A 5,317-nucleotide genomic window follows, 5' to 3' on the forward strand; every position below is an offset into this window, starting at 1 on the left:
GTTCTTTCAAGCTGTTTCCTTGTTTAAAAATCTTCAAATGGTTCTTGTCACTGAAACTAACATCTAAATTCCTTATAGTGCCATCAGGGGCATAAGATGACCTCAGCCTTGTCTCCACTTGCAGATCCGTCTCCCTTTACCCACGGTCCCCATCACAGCAGCTTCTCGGGCTTCGAGAGCTTGCCATGCCCTGTGCCTTCTCACTTTACCAACTTGTCAAACCCCTGTGCACAGGCACCTGCTCCTTTGTGAAAATGAGTCACCTGGAGAAATGTAGATGTATCTACAATGATGGAATCCTAAGACATGATCTTTCCAATGACTAGTACTAAGGGAAATTTTATGTGCATGTCTGTATCTAGATAAAGATCTATATCTAGAAATAAATGTATACTGACACAACTAACTTTGGAATTAGAAGCTACGCTGCTGAGAGCGTACAAGGTTGCATATTTCTGGGAAACTCTTTGTTAATTAGTGCCAGATAGGAGGTTAAAATCTCTGACAGAAAAAAAAAAGTGTTATTTTCTTTATGCCTGCAGGTTTTGCACATGGCTTAGAAATGAAAGCCAAGGATAGAATTTGAGTTATGAGTACCTGACTGGGGAGAAAAACAGAGAGGTGTTCAGAGAGGAAGGATGAAAACGAGGAGCTGGAGAGTCCTGAGAACCGGCGGAGGGCTCCATTCATTTCTTCTTCTTTTTTTTTTTTTTTTTTTTTTTTGCTTTTTCAACTTTATTTAGAAAAACAAATCCAGGTCCCCGTGCCTGTACCCTTCCAGACCCCAGCCATAATTTAAATAACTTAGAGACAGAGTTGGAGGGAGGGGACAGGAGAGGTTGGGGTTGTGGTGGAAGGAGGAGGAGAGCCCATTACAGACGCTGCAGTGCCCGCTTCTTGTCCGTCTTTTTCTTGGCCGCCAGCTTCTTGTCTCACTCGCCAGCATGCTTCTTGGCCCTGGGACCCTCAGCCTCCCCCCACCCCGGGCCCCTGGGGCCCCAGGATCGGTGGAGGAGGCTGCACTGCCACTGGCCAGGGCACGACCAGCTTCGGCCCTGCCACTGGGCCCACCAGCATCCCCGTGGATCTCTGTAAGCAGACGGGCCGAGCCACATACTCCTCATAGTTCTCGAGGAGAAGGCGGCCAGCCTCCTCGTTGAGTGCAGGCTCGGGGTTAGGGTGGATCACAGGCACCTGATGGTCAGCAGCACTGCCGGATGCCCAGCTCAGCTGTCCAGTCCCTCTAGAGCACGTTGACGCAGATCTCGCCATTGGCACCCACGTTCGGGTGGAAGATCTTGGTTAGGAAGTAGCCCTTGGGTGGGGAGGCAGGGAAGTCCTTCCCCAGCAGGAGTTTCATGCGGAACAGACCTCCAGCATATGGGGTCCCCTCAGGGCCCTCGATGGTGACCTGGAGGTCAGTGAGGTCCTCCTCGTTGGGAAAGACCTTGATGCCATCGGGTGGGTCTGTGGTCAGTGTCGTCACCTCCTTGTACACCAGGCAGATGATGTGCGGGGGCAGGTTCTCCACGTTGGAGTTCATGGCTGGGGCCGGACAGGGGCGGGTCCCCCCGGCCCCCTTCCTGCGTTCTTCGGCCTGCGGGCCAGGAGGCCCAACTGCTGCCGCTACGGCCCTGGCGAGACCCCGGCTCGCCGCTGCCTCTGACACCTGCTGCTCACAGCGTCCAGCAACCCACAACCCCGGTACCCGGCTGCACTGAGCCCCCCTTTTTTTTTTAAAGGGATTAGCCCTGTTCCCCTGGGGGTGAAGCAGAAGCTTCTGCACTGGGTTTCAGCAGACCAACGCCACCGCCCCAGCTGACACCCTGGATGCCTTCCACTGCCTTTTCGAGACTCAAGACAAAGAGTTTGTTCACTCGGCATTAAACAGCTCCCAGGAAGTGTGGCTTCCGATCTGCCAGAACATGGACTTGATGGCATCTTCCTTCTAACTCCAGCACTGTCCAAATTTGCGGAAAGTTCTGGTGGATGTCAAGGGGATCTTCCCAAGGGATTAGTCGGCTGAGGCATGGCCTGTGGTTCCTCAATGGACGCGGGGTAAGACCCTCGTTGATGAGCAGTGGAAGAATTTCTGCTCCATGCTTGGCACCCACCCTCACCTGCAGCAGCTGGACCTGGGCAGCAGCATCCTGACCGAACGGGCCATGAAGACCTCGTGCCAAGCTGAGGCCTCCCGTCTGCAAGATACAGAACCTGAGGTTGAGAAACGCACAGATGACCCGTGGTCGGCAGCACCTCTGGAGAACCCTCATCACCAACCATAACCTAAGATCCCTCATCTTGGGAAGCACCCACCTGAAGGAAGAGGGTGTCAGGATGGTGTGCAAAGCCTTAAAACAACCCAAATGTATGTTGGAGTCTTTGGAGCTGGATCGCTGTGGACTAACCCACACCTGTTACCTGAAGATCTCGCAGATCCTTACCACCTCCCCCAGCCTGAGCTCCCTGAGCCTGGCAGGAAATGAGGTGACAGACGAGTGAGTGAAGGCTCTTGGTGAGGTCTTGAAGGTCTCCCAGCGCACCCTCCAGAAGCTGACACTGCAGGACTGCGGCATCACAGCCATCGGCTGCCAGAGTCTGGCTGCAGCCCTGGTCACCAACCACAGCTTGACACACCTGTGCCTTTCCAACAACAACCTGGGGAATGAAGGTGTGAGTCTGCTCTGTCGATCCTTGAGGCTTCCGCACTGTGGTCTGCATAGGCTGATGCTGAATCACTGCAACCTGGACACAGCTGGCTGTGGCTTTCTCGCACTTACGCTTCTAGGCAATGCACAGCTGATGCACCTGAGCCTCAGCATGAACCCCTTGGAAGATAGCAGTGTGAAGCTTCTGTGCGAGGTCATGAGAGAACCATCTTGTCATCTCCAGGACCTGGAGCTGGTCAGCTGAGGTCTCACTGCCGTGTGCCGTGAGAGTCTGTCCTATGTGATCGCAAGGAGCAGATACCTGAACCTGGATCTCACAGACAATGCCGTGGGTGACATCGGGGTCACTGTGCTGTGTGAGGGGCTAAAGCAAAGGAGAAGTGTTCTAAGGAGACTTGGTTTGAAGCCATGTGGATTGACTTCTGGTTGCTGTGAGGAACTCTCCTTGGCCCTTTCCTGCAACCGGCACCTGGCCAGCCTAAACCTGGTAAAGAATAACTTCAGTCCTACAGGAATGAGGAAGTTGTGTTCAGCCTTTGCGTGTCCCACGTCTAACCTACAAATAATTGGGCTGTGGAAATGGTAGTACCCTGTGCAAATCAGGAAGCTGCTGGAGGAAATGCAACTGCTCAAGCCCTGGATGGTAATTGACAGTAGTTGGTATTCATTTGATGAAGATGACCGGTACTGGTGGAAAAACTGAAGATACAGAAACCTGCCCCACTCACACCCATCTGATGGAGGAACTTTAGAAGCTGTTGTCTCAGAGCAAGTCATGCCTGGGAGTTTCTTCTCATAGATGGAGAATGATTTCTGATTCTCACAAAGCCCTCGGTGCTAGTGATTCTTCTGTGTTCTGTATACCTTGGTTACTGGATTTGAAGGCCGGTGACCTTCAAATCATAGGGCCTCATCTGCGAAATGTGTGTCCTACCTGAGAGCACACAGAGGGAATGAAATAAACACAGAGCATTTGGGAAAATAAAAAGAAACTGGAGGAGGGAGAGGAAATGGTGATCCATGAGAAAGCCAGGACCCAGGGGGCAGGGCTGAGGACTCTGCATGGGCAGCTGGCAGCATGCACAGAGAGAGGAAACTGGTGGAGAGGTCAAGGCAGGAGCAGTTTCTGCAGGATAGGAGAGCGGCAGCTGAGGAAACCAAGGCAGCCAGTGTGGGTCCCTCGCTCAAGAAGCAGGGTGGAAGGAAACACAGTTCTGTTTGAGGCTGAAAAGACCATCTGAAATACCAGGGAGAGCAGCAGTCTCTGGCCCCTGACTCCACTCCTCAGTCAGGCTGGGATGTGCAGAGCTCAATGTCCCCCAGCCCTGGCTTGCAGGAGTAGGGGCTGTGCTAAAGCCAGGGGCCACCGTGAGTGGAGATCCAGAGTCCCACAGCCCCAGCTGGGTGGGCCTCAGCCCTCTGCCCAGATCCAGGCACAGCCCATAACTTCCTTGAGATTAAAAAAAAATAAAAGACCCCTTAGGGACACAGAGAGTCTGAGAGGTACAGTCACTGCCACCACCAAGGAAAAACAGTGAAAGAAAAAAATATGAACGTTTAGCTCTCTGCACCGAAAATGTCTTCCTTCCTTAGAAGAATCCACTCTTCACTTCCTTCACCACTGAATAAGAGAGAATCGCAGACCACCCTGAGAAGCTGCACAGGCTCTGTTTAAACCAGAGCTTGCTTGAAATTCACAAAGAAGCCAATAGGCTTTTAAAAACTGACCAACCAAAGCAGCCTACCCTGCCCCTTCTTACCTGAGCTGCCTCCCTGTATAAGGCAACCCCTTAACTGGAATGATTGTCTCAAAGTCTGTGTAGGAGCCAACCCAAGAAAACAATTTAAGGATAGCAACCAACTCTTTAGATTGACATGTTAAGTGTTTTAAAATACTTCACACCGTTTAATACTAATGGATATCAGGACCATACTATTCATTATACATTGGAGGAATAAGAGTAATCTGTGGATTATCTCTCTCTGCTCCTGTAAGATCTCCAGAAGTTTGCCAACATGCCTCAAATATATGCCAAAATGTACGATGTTGCCCTTAAAGAAGTAGCTTTTAAAGTTTTCTGAAGTAACATAGGTCTTTTAGAAATGTAAGCAAAACCTCATATATAATTCATAGAAAAGCAGTGATTTTTTTTTTTAAAAGAAAGTGAGGGCTCAGCATTTCCACTACTAAGATATCATTCTCTTAAAATTTTTCTATTGCATGGTAAAAAGCCAGAATACCTCTGTGCTTTGGAATTACATGACCAAGAAACTTTCGTTCTTAATGTGATACTGCTGGAAGAGTTAATGCCTTTATCTGTCAAAATATAAAACTCCAAAGGAAAGAGAGAGAACACTGACCACTGTGCTGATGGAATTATTACCAGAAGTTTTGTTCTTTTGCACCTAAAAACTCTACAGGATTAATATTATCATTAACCAGTTCCACATAAGGAACAAGTCTAGAAGGGGTTAAAAAACATGCCAGAGAGAACACACACGATAAAGTTAAAGTAAGACTCGGATTCTATTCTTTGCAGCTTTAAAACTTTTATGCTTGATATTACAACACAAGAAAGCTAACTACTGTATTAGTAAATCGTGGGGGAAAGACAATTACTTAGCTTGTTACTGGAGTGATTGAGCAA

General features: G+C 49.7%; 2 pseudogenes; one reads left to right on the top strand and one right to left on the bottom strand.

Annotated features, from left to right (window-relative positions):
- Positions 1-857: 857 nt before the first annotated feature.
- Positions 858-1,555, bottom strand: LOC100412894 (ubiquitin-conjugating enzyme E2 S pseudogene; annotated as a pseudogene).
- On the top strand, positions 1,542-3,372 carry LOC100391040 (NACHT, LRR and PYD domains-containing protein 5 pseudogene; annotated as a pseudogene).
- Positions 3,373-5,317: the final 1,945 nt, after the last annotated feature.

This window comes from Callithrix jacchus, chromosome 1, assembly GCF_049354715.1.
Source record: "Callithrix jacchus isolate 240 chromosome 1, calJac240_pri, whole genome shotgun sequence".
Taxonomy (NCBI): Eukaryota; Metazoa; Chordata; class Mammalia; order Primates; family Cebidae; genus Callithrix; species Callithrix jacchus.